Raw genomic sequence first — 22,184 nt, 5'->3', positions numbered from 1 at the left:
CCGTCCGCCCATACAGAATTTAGCTTCTTGGAGACTTCTTTGAGTCACTTAAGTCAAATTTTATAGGTGTTCCTTTGAAAGGGATCCTTCACCAGTCCGTACTTGTGCTCTGTCTCTAATGGCCGCGTCGTCGGCTTTGAATGTTAATCTTGCGTTTTTGAGTAATCTTATCACAAGTTCTAAAGTGTGTCCCCGCTACCATAGTTTCGCAGAGCAGAATAGTAATTAAGTGAGGAATAAAATTTTAAAATGTTTATTTGACACCACATACGGTCACAAGCCACAGTCACTAAAACAATAAAAATTTTAAAAGGTTACATTATTAGTTTCGGCGCACTGGATCGTCGTTTTCGAATGTAATCACAAACCCTGAAAACTGCAACCACTATTCTTTCACATACTACGAAAAATACACGAAAACCAATAAACTTAATCAAGGCAGCAGAAACGGGTCACAAGACGTTATGGCAATTTTTGGTTGATCAGTTATTTCATATCTCATACACGCTACATTAAAGTGTGAAATGACTGATCAACTATAAATTGTCATGACGTCTTGTGACTGGTTTCTGCTGCTTTAGTGTATTTTTCGTAATATTTGAAAGAAGCGTGGTTGCAATTATTAATGCAGTTTTCCAAGTTTGTGATTACATTTGAAAACGACGACTCAGTGCGTCGAAACTAGTAATGTAACCGTTTAAAAATTTTATTGTTTACTGACTGTGGCTTGGCGACCGTGTGTCGTGTCAAATAAAGATTTTAAATTTCATTCAGTCACACTCCTTGATAGCAGTTATGTCGCAATACAAGAAAAAGAATAAAATTTTGTTGAAACTGACTGGTACAAGGCAAAGTGGTGAACGCCTGTCAAGTTCACAGTGATGCCGTAACCAATGTCAGTGTTTGGAAGAACCGAAGTACAGGCAATCAGAGAGCTCAGTGCCTCAGAGCGTGGCAGAGAGAGCGTCAGGAACAGCTGATTCAGCACCTTTACAACAGTGCAGACCAGATACGTCACTAGTCTCTAAAGGGGCTACATGCAGCAACTACGCCTAGGGACTATGCAAGAACGCCTTTCAAGCTACATACTTTGCATAAAAGAACGTTATGAGGCTCTGAAACTAAACATCAGGCCATACAAGATATTTGGTCACCAGTGCAGAGGCATCACGTCATCGACTGCTATGAAACCCTCATTCTCAGTGTCTGGCCACTACACTTACATCACTGGTGTCGATGGAGGACCAGCTCGACACGATGACCCAGTGAATAAGCCGAAGTGTTTTCGTCCACCGCTATCTTGGAGTCTATTGCTAGGAATCTGGAGTCATCTGGCTGTGGAAGGAACTTCAACTCTGCGAGCTGCATTTCTGATGGCCACACTTGTGGTTACCCGAAGATGAAGACCCAGCTGATCTTCCGTGAATGAAGAACCTATCTGCCCATTTACAGCTGCATGAGCTGTTCATCTTGGGCAATGCGCCTGTGCCACCACTCCTGGGCAGTCCTCCTGTTCTGATGGGTCTTCCGCCTATACGCCATCACGGCGACTAACAACTGGGGCACGTAGATTTCTGGGGCCAAGCCTAAGCGCAGTTACACTCAATGAGAGCTCTGAGGCTCCGACAGACGTCCACAGCCACGCCAGGCTGCAAAGAGTCGCCGGCCGCCACACACCCCTGTGATGGGGCCACGGTACTGACCACAGACTACGCCACGGGCTGCGCCAGCAGATTCCTCGCCGAAATCCGATGCACTACCCTGCATATCCGTGCAACGCGAGCACAGCACTTCCGCTGCTACGCCACATTGGAAAGAAGACACAATGGCTGCAAAACTCTCTAAAGTAAACGACTATTAACTGAGTGATGCATTATTAGCGCCTTGGCGCACCACAGTCCTCTCGACTATCCCGCACCCAGATAGGAGGCTGGATCTGGCGGTATCCTACAATACTGTACACAACATTTAACACTGTTATAGGAAAATGAAACATAAAACGCACGCAACACAAATATCCACATACAAATCCGCTATACTCACCTGAAGATGATCGCATAAACACTGGTAATCCGTCATGAGTTGTTGCATAAAACGTGTATAAATAACAGTTTCTTTTACTTCCGTAGTAGACGTTGGATGAACGGGGCAAGATTGACAATTTTTTAAAATTTTCGGCAAATAACTGACGAGACTGTGTAACCACTGGCAAGAACAGAAACTAGGCGCTGTGGCGAGCTCTAGTTATTACATAGAACACGTTCAGTTGCACGTTAGACTTACAATTACATATTAAGATACACAATAGATCGAATTCATTACAATGTGGGAAGCCATAGTCTGGTAAACAACGAACCGAAAAAAAAGAAAGGCGAGCAATAATTACAAATGACTGTTAAGATGCCCACGAATTGTGCCATCAACTTCAAATGGAGAAGTAATCCAATGATATTGAAAAAGCTCATAAAATCACAGTCATAGTCATATTTTCGTTGTCTCTTTCTGGAGCTAACAATTTAATATCGCGGGACGGAATTTGGATGCTGTTTTGCATAATAAAATCCCCAGACACCTTGAACGAGGTCACACAAAGTTCGCAGTTTCAGAAGCGATTAATGTCACACAAAATGTCATTTACACACTTTAACGACGCTTTATAAACTCGAGAAATATTTATCATAAGACAATGCAAGATATTTTTTTCTACTTTCGGGCCTGCCGGAACATTTACTCGATACCACATATGACCTATTCTGTCATGATCTGGTCGTATGTCAGGAAAAACGGAAGAAATATAAGTTAAATAAATATAAAAAGTACTCATAAAAATGGAAAAAGAGCGAGGAAGCATTACGGCTTCCCTACCAAAATATATTAACAAAGAAGTCTCTACGAAACAGTGCAAGAAAATAAGCAGTGGTATTGTAGCTCTAGGAATCTTATAAACGTTCCATTTATTAAAAATTAAAAATATGATAAATATGTGTGAGGTAGATTGCGAAAGTAGTTCACTTTTTCCTTAAACAAAATTCTGAGAACCAGGAAATAATTTATATGTATACTTACTTCGCGAGATATTGCTACAGAGAATTTTCTTTGCCCTACGGTGGTAGGTATTATCTCTATAAGTGGGCTCCCTGCAGTGTGAAGAGCAATCAGCTGACGATCATAACAAAATTGACTGCGAAATGTTTATTATTTCAAGTAACGAGTTTTTCGATCGATAACCAATATCTTCTTTCGATAACCGACGCCTCTTAGGCAAACTCATTAAAGCGCAGAAAATGGGAGAAGGGCGTCTAATTACCTCGTAATAAGCAGCGAAATCGTATAGCCGCTAATGCGATACTGAGACGTTAACGGCTAATGGGTTTCTGTTCGCGTGTCCTCTATTTCCCCCCGATTTTGTGGCGAGCAGCAATCTTCCCCTGGCAGCCTTTCTCGTCACGAGAGAGGATCGTTCCACGTGCCATTCTCAAGCCGATCAACGGCTGTGCCTTCGCATGGATAACTTTAAACAAGGCTACGGAACAGTTGGTAAAACATGTGTTCCAGCTTCATTCACTACACTGACAAACTACTTACATACTGCGGCTGTCCTTGCTCTCAGGTGACAAAAGTGTCGAAACATCAAGTAACTTCTGCCTCTGAGTTACCATACAAAAGCAGCACTCGTCAAAAATTGGCATCTTCTGGGAGAGCGACAAAACGTTGTTTATCTTTAAATATCATCTTGTTCTCATTTATATTTTTGTATTGCTTCCTAGAAATAGCTAAAACATTACTATTATATGGTACTTACTGATGATCCAGCCTAGCTACAACTGATACAGGCTGGTTTTGTCAGAAACTTTTGCTAGGAGTAGGAAGGAATAATACGATGAGCTGCGCTAATTATACTTTATTAATCTCAATGTATCCTAATGTTTTACAGAACAATAGTTACATTAAAGGCGCACAAAACTGAAAGTCAAATTTTCACTGGACTTCTCCGCTACGTGACTATTGTCAGATTCAGTAATATCCAGGTTCAGTTCATGATTTTTCCCTCAACACGCAATTAGTGATTTAAAATGTTTTGCCTCTCACTCTTCAAGAACGGAAAAAGAGCCTTGATGTCTTGAGTTGTTGACTTTTTAACCTTGATTACATCGTTGAAAAACGAGTGTAAGCCACATCGAACCTTCTCTTTCCTTGAGTGCAACCTTGTATAACTGAAGCTCACAAAAAAGTAGCTCTCAAATGCCCTTCAGATATACGCGTTGCCTTGCAGATGGTTTGAGGTAGTGATCAACACCCTCTTTCATGTTAAGCGTAAAGCGCTAGTCTGCCTTGCAAATGCTGAAAGGTGCACGACGTTGTCCAGAAGAAGTAACGACCGTGTACCAGTCATCGGGGGGAGTAAGGCAGTTTATTTTATTGAACACTTTCATACTGCCCTCCGGCAAATGAAGAAGATACGTCGTGACAAAGGGAAGGAAAGAATGGAAACAGTGCTTACTTGCAGCCATCTCCAACACATTTGGCGGGACCATTCTTCCCAACTTTATGATCGTGTTTCGCGCCCATCAGCTTCTCTTTCTTCTTCTTTTAAACATTAGTTGAATGTTTCGTCGGTGCTTGGCAGAATACTATAATAACATTACAAAATGAAAAACAAGCTAATGTTCTGCAATATTATATTTCTTTGGTCACGCACCGGATTTCGGCTTCTTAGGCCGTCTTCAGATAGCAGCAACTGAATGTCGCAAACGCAGATAAATATAATGTGAGATTCACGCAGATATTACCTGTACAGGAGATAGAAAATGACACAAAGTGTTTCCATAGGAAAACATTACATTTTTCTGCCACTTAGAAATAATAAAATTACCTAAAAAGGGGGAAACGAAGCTTTTATTTGGAGATACATTGAACAGCTGTTGTGAAATAAGATGAATTTACAGTTTGAATCTAGTATCTGTAATGAATATATGATTTAGTAAAGGGGAAAAAGGAAACTGATTCTGATCATTTAATGGTAAGCTGGTGTTCTGTGTCACGTGTTTGTTGATTTCCAGAGGCTATTTTCAGTCAGGTCAACTTTTTGCTTTTCGTAGCACAACGTAAAACTTCACGTTCTACCCAATATGAATGGCTTTCTGTTAAAAGACGATCAGAAAAGGTTGAATCAAGCTCAGTCAGTATTTGATGATCATCTTTCAACAGAAAATAATTCATATTATGTGTAATGTGAATTTTACATTCTGTTGAGAAAAGCAGCATGATGACCCTACTGGAAATCAACGAACTCATGATACAGAATGCCAGCTATTATTGAATGATCAAACTCAGTTTCCTTTTTCCACGTTTTTAAATTAAGTTTTCGTTACAACTACTTGATTTAAATTGTAAATTCAACTTATAATTAGTTGTTCAACGTCTCTCCACATAAAAACTTTGTTTCCCCTCTTTTAGATAACTTGATTATTTTCATTATGTAAACACTGTCGCTGAGCTGTGGCCGAGCTGTTCTAGGCGCTTCAGTCCGGAACCGCACTGCTGCTACGGTCGAAGGTTCGAATACTGCCTCGGTCATGGATGTGTGTGATGTCCTTAGGTTAGTTTAAGTAGTTCTGTCTAGGGGACTGATGACCTCAGATGTTAAGTCCCATAGTGCTTAGAGCCATTTGAACCATTTTTCAACACTGTCATTTTTCTACCTCCTGTACAAATAATATCTCTGTAAGTCGCACATCATGTTTGTATTTGCGGCATTCAGTTTTCACTTGCAGAGGACCTAAGAAGCTGAAATCCGCTTCCTGATCAAAGAAATATAATTTTGCAGAGCGTTTGGAAGTGTTTATCCTTTTTTAATTTCCTTATTTTTGTCGCATTTTCCTTTCTGATGTTTAGGCCACTGGATACTGTCTTAGCAATCTATTACTGAATCACTGACACTGAACCGTAACACACTACAGAAAGAGACTGAAAGATTCCAAAAATTACCAAGAAGGTAACAACAAACATTTAGGTTGCATTTCGCCATCTTTCACAAAAACGAGTCTTTGTCAAATCTGTCAGAAACATTTTTCATAAAGTTTGTTTTTGTACAACTACTCTGTCTCTGAGCTGCAATAACTCAAGGCAAGGGTGGTTTCTGCTAAAGTTCATTAGCGTAAATGGTGAGTCATGGACATTGCTACCAGAATTCGCAGAAACCGCAGAAACGAAAAAAATGACAAGGGTTATTTTGTAATGAACTCTTCAGTCGCCTACACACATGCACAACTGAACGCCTCCTTCGAAATTAGCTGCAACTCTCCTTGTACTCAGGCGATGAAAGTATCAAGTAACTTTAGCCATTTTTCTGTACATTAAAGAGGTATGGCCGAATTCTCTGGATCAGTGCTTCACCAAGGAAGTAAGAAGCCATTGAATGTACACGATGTGATCAAAAGTATCCGGACATATGGCTGAAAATGATTTACAGGTGGCGCCCTCCATCGGTAATGCTGGAATTCAGTATGGTGTTGGCCTTGATGACAGCTTCCACTCTCGTAGGCATTCGTTCAGTCAGGTGCAGGAAGGTTTCTTGGAGAATGGCAGTCCATTCTTCACAGGGCGCTGCACTGAGGAGAGGTATCGATGTCGGTAGGTGAGGCCTGACACGAAGTCTGCGTTCCAAAAGCCTGTGAACGTGTCCCGATTTTTCTTTAGCCTTGTTCCCAATGCCAACCGCAACAGCAGAACTGCCTTTCTGGTGCCTGTACCTTTCCTGAAGCCAAACTGATCGTCATCTAACACATCCTCCGTTTTCTTTTATATTCTTCTATATGTTATTCTTTTCAATAACTTGAATGTATGAGCCGTTAAGCTGACTGTGCGATAATTCACGCACTTGTCAGCTCTTGCAATCTTCAGAATTGTGTGAATGATGCGTTTCCTAAAGTCAGACTATATTTCGCAAGACTCACACATTCTACACACCAACATGAATAGTGGTTCGTTGGATCTTTCACCCAATGATTCTAGAAATTCATATTGAATGTTATCTGTTCGTTCTGCCTTATTTTATCTTAAGACTTCCAAAGCTCTATTAAATTTTGATTCTAATATTGGATCCCGTACATCTTCTATATCGATTTCTGTTTCTTCTTCTTCTATCACGTCATCAGACAAGTCTTCCCCTCATAGGGGCCTTCAATGTATTCTTTCCACCTATCCACTCTCTCTTCTGCTTGTAACAGTGGAATTTCCGTTGCACTTTTACCACTCTTGCTTTTAATTTCGGCAAAGGTTGTTTTGACTTATCCACATGCTGAGTCAGTCCTTCAGACAATCATTTCTTTTTCAAATACTTCACATTTTTCATGCAGCAATTTAGCCTTACCTTCCATGCATTTTCTACAAATTTCGTTCCTAAGTGACATGTATTTCTGTATTCCTAAATTTCCCTGAACACTTTCGTACTTGTTTCTTTCATCGACCAACTGAAGTATTTCTTCTCTTACCTATGGTTTCTTCGCAGTTACTTTCTTTGTACCTATGTTTTTCTTTCCAATTCTTGTGATTGGCCTCCTTAAAGATGTCTATTCCTCTTCAACTGCCTACTGAGCTACTGCTTATCGTTGTATCCATAGCCCCAGAGAATTTCAAGCATAGTTGTTCATTCTTTAGTATTTTCGTATGCTCATTGATTTTTCGTGACTATTCCCTTTAACTTCAGCCTAATCTTCATCACTGCTAAATTGTGATCTGAGTCTATATCTGCTCCTGAGTACGCCTTACAATCCAATATCTGATTTCGGAATCGGAGGGAAAATGTGTAAGGACATATTGCTGACCAAAGGATAAAACTGAAGACGAACTAATAATTTCAGAAATTTCCTTCTTCTTCTTAGGCATTCTCTTGTCCCTGGTTAGTTTCTGTTTAATCTCTACATCTTTCTTGGTCTACTGATTAAACTTTACCTTATTGATCGATAGTTCATTATTGTTCCTGCCTTTCTATTTTCATTCACTCTTGTAACATTATCTCTCTGTTTATTTCTACACTTCCTGGTCTGTTATGTTTTAATTTGCAATTACTGTCTGACTGTTGTATTCCTTATCATATAACGCATTCTGTAGCGTGCTGTTCTTGTTAGAAACCTAATTCTTCGTTCATTTCCAGCGGTTATTATCCAAGTCTCATTGCCATAAGTATAAATGCTATTGCCATTATTTTGCAGTTCTTAATTAGTGTTTCTTTCTTCAGCTTTCCATTCGGTGACCTGAATGAGGCTCCATTAATATAACAAAATCTTTAGATTTTTTTTCGGTATGTCTTTCTCGTTTGTGAAATAGATAGAATTTTCCAAGAAGATGAATTCATTTTCTGGATGCTTATCATACTTATGCTTCGGACCGGGTCTTGCTCTTTAAAACCCGAGTAGTCCATGGCCAAAACATTGCCCATTGTCATGCGAGCAAGATATTCTAGAGCAAACGTTTGTCTCAGTGTCAGGTCAACATGAAGCAACTCCTGAACATGGATAATTTTATATGTTTCGTAGAATATTATGCACCGTGCTCACAGTCAAAGTTCGGCCAAAGTTCGGGCAATTCCAATTCACTGCACAGTTGCAAACCACCGCTGCAGCCACATATTTCTACTGAGGTCGGATCAATTCTTTTCCTCCTTCTGCCACAATGTACTTTAAAAGAAGCTGTCCTTTAGAATTAGGTAATCATTTTCCTTGCCCAATATTTGACTGACGTCTTTTTCATATCCTTGAGCGTTCGGTACAGAATGTATGACACTGGCGAAATACCATCAGACTTTCGGAAAACATCATCCACACAGTTCCGAATATCCCAAGAGCTGACAAGTGCGAGAATTATCGTACAGTCAACTTAACAGTTAACACATTCAACTTACTGACACGAGTGGTACATAAAGAATGAAAAAGAAAATTGAGGATCTGAGGATATGTTAGATGACGATATTTGGCTTCAGGGAAGGTAAAGGCACCAGAGGGGCAGTTCCGCTCTTGCGGTTAATAATAGAAACAACACTAAAGAAAAATCAATACACGTTCACAGGGTTTGTCGACCTGAAAAAGACATTCGACAATGGAAAATGGTGTAAGTTGCTCAAAATTCTGAGAAAAACAGCTTTAAGCTATAGGGAAATACGGATAATATACAATATCTATATGAACCAAGAGGGAACATTAGACTGAAAGACCGAGAACGAAGTGCTCGAATTAAGAAGTGTGTAAGACAGGGATGTAATCTTTCGCCCCTATTGTCCAACCTATGCATCGAAGAAGCAATGACGGAAATAAAAGAAAGGTTCAAGAGTAGATTTAAAATTCAAAGTGAAAGAATATCCATAATAAACATTCGCTGATGACATTGATATCCACAGTGAACGTAAAAGGAGAGTTACAGAATCTGTTGAACAGAATGAATAGTCTAATGAGTACAGAATATGGACTGAGAGCAAATTGAAGAAAGACGAAAGTAATGAGAAGTAGCAGAAATGAGATCGGCGAGAAACTTAATATCAGGATTGGTATCGCGAAGTAGATGAAGTTAAGGATTTATGTTAGCTAGGCAGCAAAATAACCCATGACGGACGGAGCTAGGAGGACACAAAAAAAACAGACTAACGCCGGCAAAAAGAGCATTCTTGGGAAGTAGAAGTCTACTTGTATCAAACAGGAAGAAATTTCTGAGAATGTACATTTGGAGCAAAGCATTGCGTGGTAGTGAAACAGCGGCTGTGGGAAAACGAGAACAGAAGAGAATCGAATCATTTGAAACGTAGTGGTACAGAAGAATGTCGAAGATTTGGTGAATTGACAAGGAAAGGAATGAGGAGGATCTCCGCAGAATCGGCGAGTGAACGAATACAGAGAAAACGCTAACAAGAAGAAGGGACAGGATGGTAGGACAGGTGTTTAGATACCAGGGAATAAATTCCATGATACAAGAGGAAGCTTTAGATGGTATAAACTTTAGAGGAGGAGAGAATTTTGAATACATCTATCAAATAATTGAGGACGTAGGTTTCAAGTGTTACTCTGAGATGAAGAGGCAGGCACAAGAGACAAATTTGTGGCGGGTCGCATCAAACCTGACAGAAAATCGATAACTCAAAAAGTGTCCAGAACTTCCACAGAGCGACTGTTGCACAATCACCGTTTTTGTAAAAGCCTTTACCAGCATCGATGATCCTGCGTTGAGAGAGTATTACAGAGCATCTCAGACGCAAACCGAGGAACATCTGCGTACCTTGCGTCATTTATTTTGCATATTCTGCCGCTTATAGAGCCATCTAGTGGTAAAATTTTCGTTAATTTTTTTGTATCCTTAATTCTTCCCACTTCCTTCATAGCATAAAGTTGAAATTTTGAAAATAGGCTTTTTTTTTACAGCGTTTTGAAATTGGAAATTTAATTATCAACACCCAGTAGTCGTAGGAAAGAATTTTTATGACTGATTAACGTCTTCACTACCAACAGCATACATATGTGTCCCACAATAGGTTATCAGGAAACTGTTGAGAATTCGTTGCATGTTATTGCTGTAAATCAAGGTCCCCATGGCAAATTGAAGCCTGCTAATGGTTTGCTATATTCTTATAATTACAAGTTGCACCTATAGGTCGTGCTGCCTTCAAGTTTCACTGTTAATCGTCTGCTCCATATTGTCGCATCGAATTAGTTCACCCCTGCAGGTAGGCAACCTAACAAAGACATTTACAAAGCGGACTGCTATCGTTCATTCCCAGACAATTCGTGTCAATGAAATGCACGCAAGAAAAGGCTGTGCCCATACTGTGCATCTGTAATGCGAATTAAAAATTTGAAGAGATGCTCCATTCACTTACGTGTGTCTGTTTTCAGTACGTCTTGCAGATCTTGTACATTTGACTTCCGAAATCCCGGGAGTACTTGTGAATAACGCTGTATGTCCCTACCCTCCCTACATTGGAAAACGAAACAGCGGGAAATATTGTTTTGTATTAGTACTTATTACTACTGTATTAGCTAAAATAACCATACATTGACGTCTTTCACTTGAAAAAGTATTAGTAGTGAAATGGTTAAATTATTTTCAGTGATATCTATAAATTTGTGGCTGTAGTGGCGACTATGAAGAAAATTATGACAATGGTGATGTTTACTCGCAAACGTACGCAGCATGTTGTTCCACATTCGGCACCAGCAACCTCGACCACGTGAATGGTGGGACTAACCTACAATTAATGACTAACGTAGTACGCGCGCACAGGCACCTGCTTCTGAGGCTAGAACCAGTGATCAACAGTCTCCGTGCGTTGGCCAGTACTTCGTAGCACGCGCAGCCGCCCCTGTATCGATCACAGGCCCAACCTCAACTGGATCGCAGTGCAATCTTCTACCGCACCAACGTCAAGTTAGCATTTGCTAAATTGGACCAAGTAGAGTATCAGTGCGAAAGAAGCTATACAGGGTGTTCCGAAACTACTCGTTCAAATTAATACAGGAGGTAGAGAACGTCAAAATAAATATATTTAGTTATGGTACATATGCTCTTTGGCGACACTTTCTGAAGTTGGGGCGCTTTAGACGGAAGGTAGTTTAGCACGCTAATAACAGCTGAGGCATTCACAGTAATTGTTCGAATGTGCGACCATTGGCCTGTATGCACGAGTACATCGTCCGACCACTGGCTGTAGTGTCCGCTCGAAGACTCCTGGCATGTCCGCAACGGTAGCAACAGTGATGGCAGTTCTAGAGGTTAGGTCTTCTTCATTTTCCACAACGGTTTCATATACCAGCTGCTTCATATGCCCCCTGGGGAAGAAATCCAGTGACATGAGATCAGGTGACCTGAGTGCCGAGACCATAGGGCCATCTCGGTCGATCCATAGACTTCCGAAGGTGGCTCTCAGATAATTCGCCACAGCAATGCTGAAACGGGCTGGCGCTCCATCGTGCTGGAAGTACATCCTTTGTCTAACATTCAGAAATACATCCTGCATTAGTTCTGGCAGCACATGGTGCACCGTTTTGAATATCAGAACACAACCCCACTCAGCGACTCCGACACAGCAGTTTACGTCAGCACTACTAATAAAAGTTTTCTAGCCTTACAAGTTGACTTCAGAGACAGTAAGTTCCTAATCGAAGTATATATGTTCTCTCCGTTGTGTTACCTACCGCCTGTATTCTCTACCTCTTGTATTTGAACGAATAGTTCCGGAACACCCTGTATAGGAACGTTGTCTTCAACCCGACCCACTCTTTGCTCTTTGAAAAACTGGAGATGTCTCTACGTATTTTGCCGAGAATCCAGTCTCTGGAGCTCCCTGACCTTCAGAAATTAACTGAGCTATAGGAGGTTCTTCAGACCAATTATCATTTCTGTCGTGTAACCAAAAGCACCTAGACTAACTTATGATTCGAAATTTATTTTATCAGATGACCACGGAAATGAAGTGGCCAGATACGATGAAAATATTCACTGACGAGTCAAAAATAATTGAGCAACCATATGTGGATACCACCAGTTAAGCCAGATCTACAGGGAGAACTCCCGCTTACAGAATAGCAGTGGCCATCCTGCAACTTGTTTGTCTGTAGAGCTCGCACAAAATAACGTGGCACTGAGAAAACGCATTTTTTGCAATTTTAATTCTCTGAAGGAGAGTTCTTTCACCCTGCTTAGAAGGAGGGACTGGTGTTGGAATTTGGAAAAAAAGTTAAGAAAATTGGAAACTAGCCTTGTGTTTCCTATCGTGGAGCCCTTAACTGATATGCAAATTAGGGGGAAGAATCAGGATGTTATGCAAATCACACCCAAGTGGATTTATACTGAATCTGCACAAGATGTGTAATGCGATCTTATAATGGCCGTGACATAAACACTACGTGCGGTGGCTAGCATCTCATATAATTTATTCATTAAATTCATTGATCAAAGTTCCCATCGAAAAATGATGATGGGAAAATATTCTGATGAGTGTGACTGTTTAACAGATAAGTGCCGTCCTAAAAATTTACAATTACATTATTTTCTTTAAACCTAACACAAATTGATCATGAATTTGTACAAGGAACAGTAATGTATATTAACATAAACCAAACATGTAAATAGGCCTCAATTTGATAGAAGTGCTTGCAACAACCTATTACAAACGACACTGCATGAAATCTAATGTGCTTCTCTACTATGACAAGGGGAGCAAAGAGAATAGTTGAAATGTATAATGTTAACAGAATCTTCCGTCGGTTCTTGGTAGAACAACATTATGATAAATGAAGAGCAGCAGTTTGCTTTTGTTCTACAGTAGCACGATACGGTACCACGATATCACCTAAGGAGGCAAAGTGGGCCTACGGATTCAACCGCTGAGAAACCTCAGTTCGTTTTCTGGGTGGCTGGAAAATCAACTGAAACCCTACAGGCCAGAGCTGCGTATATTACCGACAGTACGATGCAAGGCGGCGTGCTGAACACCGCTGTTACTCATGGTCAGTCGCTGCACGGAGAGAGGCCCTGCCTTGGAAACCGATCGAAGTGCGAGTCCGGAAAAACTCTTAAGTGTTCGTCAGGGTGGTCGAACAAGTGAGACTGCGAATGAAATTACTCCGCGGTAAGGGCGGCAAACTATGCGACCGACTCCTGCTGCGGCCATGAATCAACTCTCCCAGATTCTCTTCCACCCCGCGCCCAGTGAGCTGCAGCTCCACTTGTGCTAGAACTCAACCAATCGGCGCCGATAAACAAAGCTTTCGCCTATTATGTCCTTACAGCAGATACGTATACAGTCTCACTACCGTACTCCGGCAACATAGGCGCTAATACCATTTCTTCCCGCCAATTCCCGACGATAACTGCAAACGTGTGTGTGCTGACGAAACCGTCGAGCAGCCTGCCTTAGCCTCCGCCCGAACTTCGTGCGGTAAGCTTTATGGCGACGGGCGGCAATGGAATATGATAATTAGGTTGCTACGTGTGGCGCCGTTCTGTCGGCTATCCTGCGGAGCTTGGCGACCATTTCTCCGAAATGTCCCAAACAACAGCACAGCCGTTGCTCCAATTTGGCGCTTTCCTGTCCGAAACATGAGGCTTTCGCGAGAAAACTACCCCCAGCTATTGCAAAAATAGCGGGCGTCCGTCGCCCTGGCCACTGAGACCCGACATCAAAAGAGAAAGCCGCCAGCCAGGGTCCGGGACTCCGTCCGCAACTCCCAGTGACCAGGTGTCCTCCCACCTCCTACTATTGTGAGAGTTGGCCTCCTCACAGCCCAAAAGTTCCCGTTCGTCTCCTTCGTGAAATGAGCAGAATAACGAAATGCGTGCATCCTACTCCCGATCAGGCACATGCCAGTACATAGTATCCAATTACCTGTTTTGCATGACAGTGTAATGCGGTAGTGAAATAACATTAATCTGCATGTATGTAAATACAGATTTTAAAAATGCAAGATAGGCTGATTTGATGGCCCTTACAAGTGTATGAAGAGGCCAGAGGGCCTAACATCTTACATAGTTGTTATGAAAATCTACTAACAAGTCCTGTGTGCCTTCAAAACCCATAGGACTATAGACGATGGTGAGATTGTTTGATGGGCGATAAACTGTATTCTCAGTTATTATTTATTTTATAGCATACCTAAGACCTTTAATGACCAAACTCTAATTATAGCCTTCATTTTTCCATCTATATCTACAGAATGTTTTCGCAATCGGAGGACAAAATTGATGATTGAAATTTCATGAGAAGATCCCGCTGCAACGAAAAACGCTTTTGTTTTAATGATAGCCACTCCAATTCTCGTATCATGTGTGTGGCACTATCTCCCATATTTCGCGATAATACAAAACGAGCTCCCTTCTTTCAACTTTTTCGATGTCATCCGTCAGTCCCACTTGATGCGTAAGCCACACTGCACAGCAATACTCCAGAATAGGGCAGACAAGCGTGGTGTATGCAGTCTCTTAAGCAGACCTGTTGCACCTTCCAAGTATTCTGCAATGAATCGCAGTCTTTGGTTTGCTCTACCCACGACATTATCTATGTGATCGTTCCAATTTAGGTTATTTGTAACTGTAATCCCTAAGTATTTTGTTGAATTTACAGCGTTAAGATATGTGTGACTTATCGAGTAATTGATTTTAGTACTCATATGAATAACTTCACACTTTTCTTTATTCATGGTCGATTTCCATTTTGGCACTATACACATATCTTATCTAAATCATTTTGTAATTCGTTTTGGTCATTTGATGGCTTTACGAGACGGTAAATGACAGTTTCATCTGCAAACAATCAAGTATGGAAACTCGGATTCTCTCCTATGTCGTTAATATAGAGCAGCGACAATTTCGAAAATGAAATAATGTTTTCCGTTAGCAATGACTCTGAGGAAATACTAATATGTAAGCTTTAGGTCGCTTCAGCATAAAATTAATGTTCTGTGTTGAATCTGAAGTACTTTGGGAGCAGTCCATTATTATGAGTACCTGCGAGAAACTTACAGTGTTTTGTCATTATAAGTGGAAGGGGGTGAGGGTCATGAGAAACACGAACCCTGCGATGAACTTGTGATATCACACTGTTTACCTTGCCCAACATATATCGCGAAATCTCCGCTCCGTCCTGCACCCATGAGAAATCAGTATACCAATGGAAAGGTACCCACAAAAGGTCTTAATTCTGTCATGAGTTACTGAGAGTTTGCATATATTAGAACACACAGTTGAGAGATATTAAACTCTTCCGAAACAGTATCGGTCCCACGCAGCAGACGGCCGCTGACACTCGTAGGATATGCAGTGTCGCATGCTGTGCTGCACGCCGCAGCGCTCGTATATCTCGTTGGCTTTGAGGGCGCCCGCCTGCGTGCTAGGACGGCTCGCTGCTGTCGTAGTGTTGTACTTGGTATGAGGTTAAACAAACATTTACCCAAGCGGGTGTTGACAGTAGTGCAGGTTTGTACTACATCCTGCACACATCCACAGGACTTATAGGAACGTCGACTGCAGTACACGAGAGATAAAGGATAGAGTGAGTGAAACAAAACGCCTGAAACGTACTTTATACAGTACGCGAATATATTCTGTTTAAAGTCGTTTGAATGTTTCCTACAAATGGTACAAGAATAATTATTAGAATCGTCCACAAGAGAGCGTCTGTCTTCGATATTCGAGCAAATTTTGTATAATCGTCGCATTATATCGGTTTCTCTGTCTTGTAAAAACTGAAAACAGGGAATAATAATCCATCTCCACAGGGAATCTGCGGAAGAACCTTCTGACTACGGGCCCATTTGCATTCTACAAGCATTGTCTAACGCGTTAGATTATATAGGGTGGTCCATTGGTAGTGACCGGACCAAATATCTCTCCAAATAAGCATCAAACGAAGAAACTACGAAGATCGAAACTCGTCTAGCTTGAAGGGGGAAACCAGATGGCGCTATGGTTGGCCCGCTAGATGGCGCAGCCATAGGTCAAACGGATATCAACAGCGTTTTTTTAAGTAGGAGCCCCCATTTTTTATTACATATTCGTGTAGTACGTAAAGAAATATGAATGTTTTAGTTGTACTACTTTTCTCGCTTTGTGATAGACGGCGCTGTAATAGTCACAAACATATAAGTACGTGGATCACCTAACATTCCGCCAGTGCGAACAGTATTTGCTTCGTGATACATTACCCGTGTTAAAATGGACCGTTTACCAATTGCGGAAAAGGTCGATATCGTGTTGATATATGGCTATTGTGATCAAAATGCCCAACGGGCGTGTGCTATGTATGCTGCTCGTTATCCTGGACGACATCATCCAAGTTTCTGGACCGTTCGCCGGATAGTTACGTTATTTAAGGAAACACGAAATGTTCAGCCACATGTGAAACGTCAACCACGACCTGCAACAAACGATGATGCCCAAGTAGGTGTTTTAGCTGCTGTCGCGGCTAATCCGCACATCAGTAGCAGACAAATTGCGCGAGAATCGGGAATCTGAAAAACGTCGGTGTTGAAAATGCTACATCAACATCGATTGCACCCGTACCATATTTCTATGCACCAGGAATTACATGGCGACGACTTTGAACGTCGTGTACGGCTCTGCCACTGGGCACAAGAGAAATTACGGGACGATGACAGATTTTTTGCACGCGTTCTATCTAGCGACGAAGCGTCATTCACCAACAGCGGTAACGTAAACCGGCATAATATGCACTATTAGGGTACGGAAAATCCACGATGGCTGCGACAAGTGGAACATCAGCGACCTTGGCGGGTTAATGTATGGTGCGGCATTAAGGGAGGAAGGATTATTAGCCCCCATTTTATCGATGGCGATCTAAATGGTGCAATGTATGCTGATTTCCTACGTAATGCTCTACCGATGTTACTACAAGATGTTTCACTGCATGACAGAATGGCGATGTCCTTCCAACATGATGGATGTCCGGCACACTGCTCGCGTGTGGTTGAAGCGGTATTGAATAGCGTATTTCATGACAGGTGGATTGGTCGTCGAAACACCATACCATGACCCGCACGTTCACCGGATATGACGTCCCCGGATTTCTTTCTGTGGAAAGTTGAAGGATATTTGCTATCGTGATCCACCGACAACGCCTGACAACATGCATCAGCGCACTGTCAATGCATGTGCGAACATTACGGAAGGCGAACTACTCGCTGTTGAGAGGAATGTCGTTACACGTATTGCCAAATGCATTGAGGTTGACGGACATCATTTTGAGCATTTATTGCATTAATGTGGTATTTACAGGTAATCACGCTGTAACGTGTGTCACATTGGAACAACCGAAATAAAATGTTCAAACGAAACTACGTTCTGTATTTTAATTTAAAAAACCTACCTGTTACCAACTGTTCGTCTACAATTGTGCGCCATATGTTTGTGACTATTACAGCGGCATCTATCACAAAGCGAAAAAAGTGGTCCAACTAAAACATTCATATTTCTTTACGTGCTACACGAATATGTAATAAAAATGGGGATTCCTATTTAAAAAAAAAAAAAACGCAGTTGATATCCGTCTGACCTATGGCAGCGTCATCTAGTGGGCCAACCATAGCGCCATCTGGTTTCCCCCTTCAATCTAGACTAGTTTTGTACTTTGTAGTTTTTTCGTTTGACGCTTATTTCGTGAGATATTTGGCCCGATCAATGGACCACCATGTATAGTTCACGATCAACTTACCAGTTGTTAACATCAAATAACCTTCTGGATTAATACCAATCTCGTATCCGGAAAAATCGTAGCACGAAGACTGCTCTTATGAAAGTGACAGATGAACTGAAACAAATTATAGACAAACACGATGCGACTATTATGTGCCTTTTAGATTTCAGTAAAGCTTTCTGCACTGTCGACTTTGATATTCTCCTTGTTAAAATCAAATGTTAAGGCTTTTCTTCAAGTGCTGTATCATAGTTCTACTCATACCTTAGATACCGCCGACAGTGTGTAATGATCGAAGCAGACAGGTCACAATGAAACAATGTAGTATCACGGGCCTCACAAGGATCAGTATTGGGCCCATTACCTTTCTCATTATATGTTAGTTACGTGTCTACTATTATCTCCCAATGCAAACCTCGTTTATACGCTGATGATCTTCAGTTATACCTAAGTGCAAGCCCAACAAATCTGCGCACAGCCACTCAGAACGTTAATGATGACCTCCTTACCTTATCAGAATGGACGCAGAACATAGGTTTGAAACTTAACCCTTCTAAAACGCAAGCAATCTTATTCACTAACAAAAGACTTATTACTCCTCATTTCAGAGAATCTCTTCCACCCTTAATCCTAAACAGCACAGAAATCACCTTTTATTCTTCCGCAAAGAATTTGAGGATGGTTTTGGACAATAATCTAGACTGGACTGAACATAGAACTGCAGTCTGTAAGACGATGTCACCATCACTTCATTCATTTGAAAAACTTAAAAGAATATTTACTCTCAAGCTTAAAAATTACAGACCAATATCTCTAACTACTGTTTGCTGTAGAATCCTTGAACATATTCTCAGTCTGAATATAATAAACTTTCTTGAGGATAAGAAGCCTATGTCCACGAATCAGTATGGTTTTAAAAAGCATCGTTCGTGCGAAACTCAGCTTGCCTTTTCTCACATTATATACTCAGAACCATGGATGAAGGGCAACAGGCAGATTCCATATTTCTATATTTCCGGAATGTAATTGACACAGTGCCCCATTCCAGGCTACTAACGAAGGTACGAGCATATGGATCATACGGAATAAGTTCACAGATATGTGAGTGGCTCGAAGACTTCTTAAATAAGAGAACCCAGTATGTTGTCCTCGACGGCGAGTGTTCATCAGAGACAAGGGTACCGTCAGGAGTGCTCCAGGAAAGAGTGATAGGACCGCTGTTGTTCTTTGCTGATCATGTCGTGATTTATGGTAAGGCGTCGAAGTTGAGTGACTGAAGGGAAACACAAGACGACTTAGACAAAATTTCCAGTTGGTGTGATGAATGGCAGCTAGCCCTAAATGTGGAAGAATGTAAGTTAATGCAGGTGAGTAGGAAGAACAAACCTGTGGTGTTCGGATACAGCATTACTAGTGTCCAGCTTGATACAGTCAAGTCGTTTAAATATCTGAGCGTAACATTGCAAACCAATATGAGGTGGAATGAGCAAGTGAGAACTGTGGTAGGGGAGGCGAATGTTCGACTTCTGTTTATTGGGAGAATTTTAGGAAAGAGTGGTTCACCTGTAAAGGAGACCGAATGTAGGACGCTGGTTTCTGAGTACTGTTCGACTGTTGAGGATGCGTGCCAGGTCGGATAGAAGGAAGACACCGAAGCTATTCAGAGTCGGGAGGCTACATTTGTAGGTTCGAACAATAGGTAAGTGTTAAGGATGTGCTTCGGGAATTCAAATGGGAATCGCTAGAGGGATGGCTAAGTTCTTTTCGAGAAACACTATTGAGAAAATTTAGAGAAAGGGCATCTGAAGCTGACTGCCGAACTATTCTGCTGCCGCCGACATACATGGCGCGTAAGGACCACGAAGATAAGATACGAAAAATTATGGCTCATACGTAGGGGTACAGACAGTCGTTTTTCCCACGCTCTATTTGTGAGTGGAACAGGAGGGGAAATCACAGTAGTGCTATGGGTACCCTCCGCCACGCACCGTACGGTGGCTTGCGGAGTATCTATGTAGATGTAGATGTAGATGTAGAAAAAGAAACTCGTAGAGCCACTAATACTCCCCATCCTTGATTATGATTAACCTATTCTTCTTCGTATGAGAGTTCACGTCAGCTGGAACTGACGAGAAATGCTTATGTGCGAACCATTTGTGAAGTACGCTATTTCGACCGTATCACTCCTCCCTATGTACAGTTAATATGGCTACGTGCCAATAAGACTTGAGATTATCATACCCTGTCTTTGTTATATTGTCTTCTCAATCACTGCACTCCTTCCTGTTTATCTTCAACCCTCACACTACTATCTGAACAGCACAGCAGAAATACTCGTTTTCAACAAATTAAAATCCTCTGTGTACCATTGTACAACACTGCCATGTTCTCTCAATCATTTTATGTATCAGGAATCTGACTTGGAAACAATCTTCGTCAGGATATTAAAGGAATTAAAATCCTTTGAAACTTCAAAAAGACAGCTAATGGTCTGCCTTCTCTTAGTAACTATATCTTCTTGTGGCTCACTCTCATCAACGCTCCGTCCTGCACCGCTTTGCCCTCTCTATTGAAAGTCTCTTCTTTGCTAGCAGCCATTGTCACTTTCACTCTAACGCTCTCCTCTTTCATTTTCCCTGCCACTTCTTCTAAAACAAAACAAGGCTTCCAAAGAGCTAAACTACTCAATATCAATGCCTCCATTAATTTATTATTCTTTTTAGTGCAACTGTTATTATCATTATTCCAAATTATTACCTTCCGGTTAATAAAGCAAATTATTATTATTGATTTTGTTATGTAATAATTAATTAATATAATTCTTAATTCCTCCATTATTTTATCATCATGATTAGTGTTACTATTACTATGCCAATTATTATTCATATTAATAATCCAAATTATTACTATTGTGATTGTTATGTAATGTTTTTGGATACGTTGTTCCTGGTCATATGCAAGAGAGGGTCTTAAGGCTCTAACATCAGGCTAAAAAAGCAATAAATAAACAGATAAATAAACAGAGCACATAGCGCTGGTACTTATGATTCGCTATTACATGATCGCTGACGCATCGCTTGTGTGCTGCCTAAATTTTATGTGGTTTGTTCGTTTACAGTCTCTTGGCAATAACATACGCTCACGTTGTCCTTTACATTTCATTTTACAATAACAAGGAAAACGGAATAGCATAGTGCGTGATCACAGGGTCACACTCCATATTTGTGGATTAGGATCCTAGACTGCCTACCGTTTTTAAGAACTTTCCCTCCTTATACAAAATAAACGTTTTCGCAGAATAACCTGCATTTCAGTGATATAAATAGTTTCATTCGTCTGATGTGAAAGAATGTCACTGTTTGACGAAATTGGATTTTTTATTTCATTACCAGTAACCGTTGGTTGCAAATTATGTATTAATAAATTACCTATAATAATTATTCTCCAAGATAAATCTATTTTTAGTTCGTACGTTCTGCGCTAGATGTTTACGAGTAGAACAAACCGCTAAAACACAAGTCTTATTGAAATGCTGATTATTTTGTGAAAATGGTACAATTTACAAAAGACAAAATGTCATTAAAACCGTGAAGCAGACCCAAACAAGAGTACAGATTTCCGGAGAGAACAACGATCCAATCCTCACCCAGCCATTTCGGTTTTCCGTGATTTCCCTAAATCGCTCCAGGGAAATGCCGAGTTGCTTCCTCTGAAAGGGCACGAACGATTTCGTCCGCCGACCGCTTGTGTTCCGTCTCTAGTGACCTCGTTGTCGACGGGACATTAAACATTTATCTTCCTTCCTGTTTTTCGGAAATCCGAAGTATGATGTTTTCATCAAAGCTCGCTAATATTTTATTGTCGTTAGAACTTACTGTATACCGAAAATATGAGCGACAATTTTCACAATAAATAAGAATTGTCAAGCTAAATCCGAAAATAGAAATCTCAATCAATGGTGAACATTGGTCCGAAATTTCATTCAAATCCGTGA

The sequence above is a fragment of the Schistocerca piceifrons genome, chromosome 2 (assembly GCF_021461385.2).
Source record: "Schistocerca piceifrons isolate TAMUIC-IGC-003096 chromosome 2, iqSchPice1.1, whole genome shotgun sequence".
NCBI classification, from domain to species: domain Eukaryota; kingdom Metazoa; phylum Arthropoda; class Insecta; order Orthoptera; family Acrididae; genus Schistocerca; species Schistocerca piceifrons.
This window is presented reverse-complemented; position numbering follows the sequence as displayed.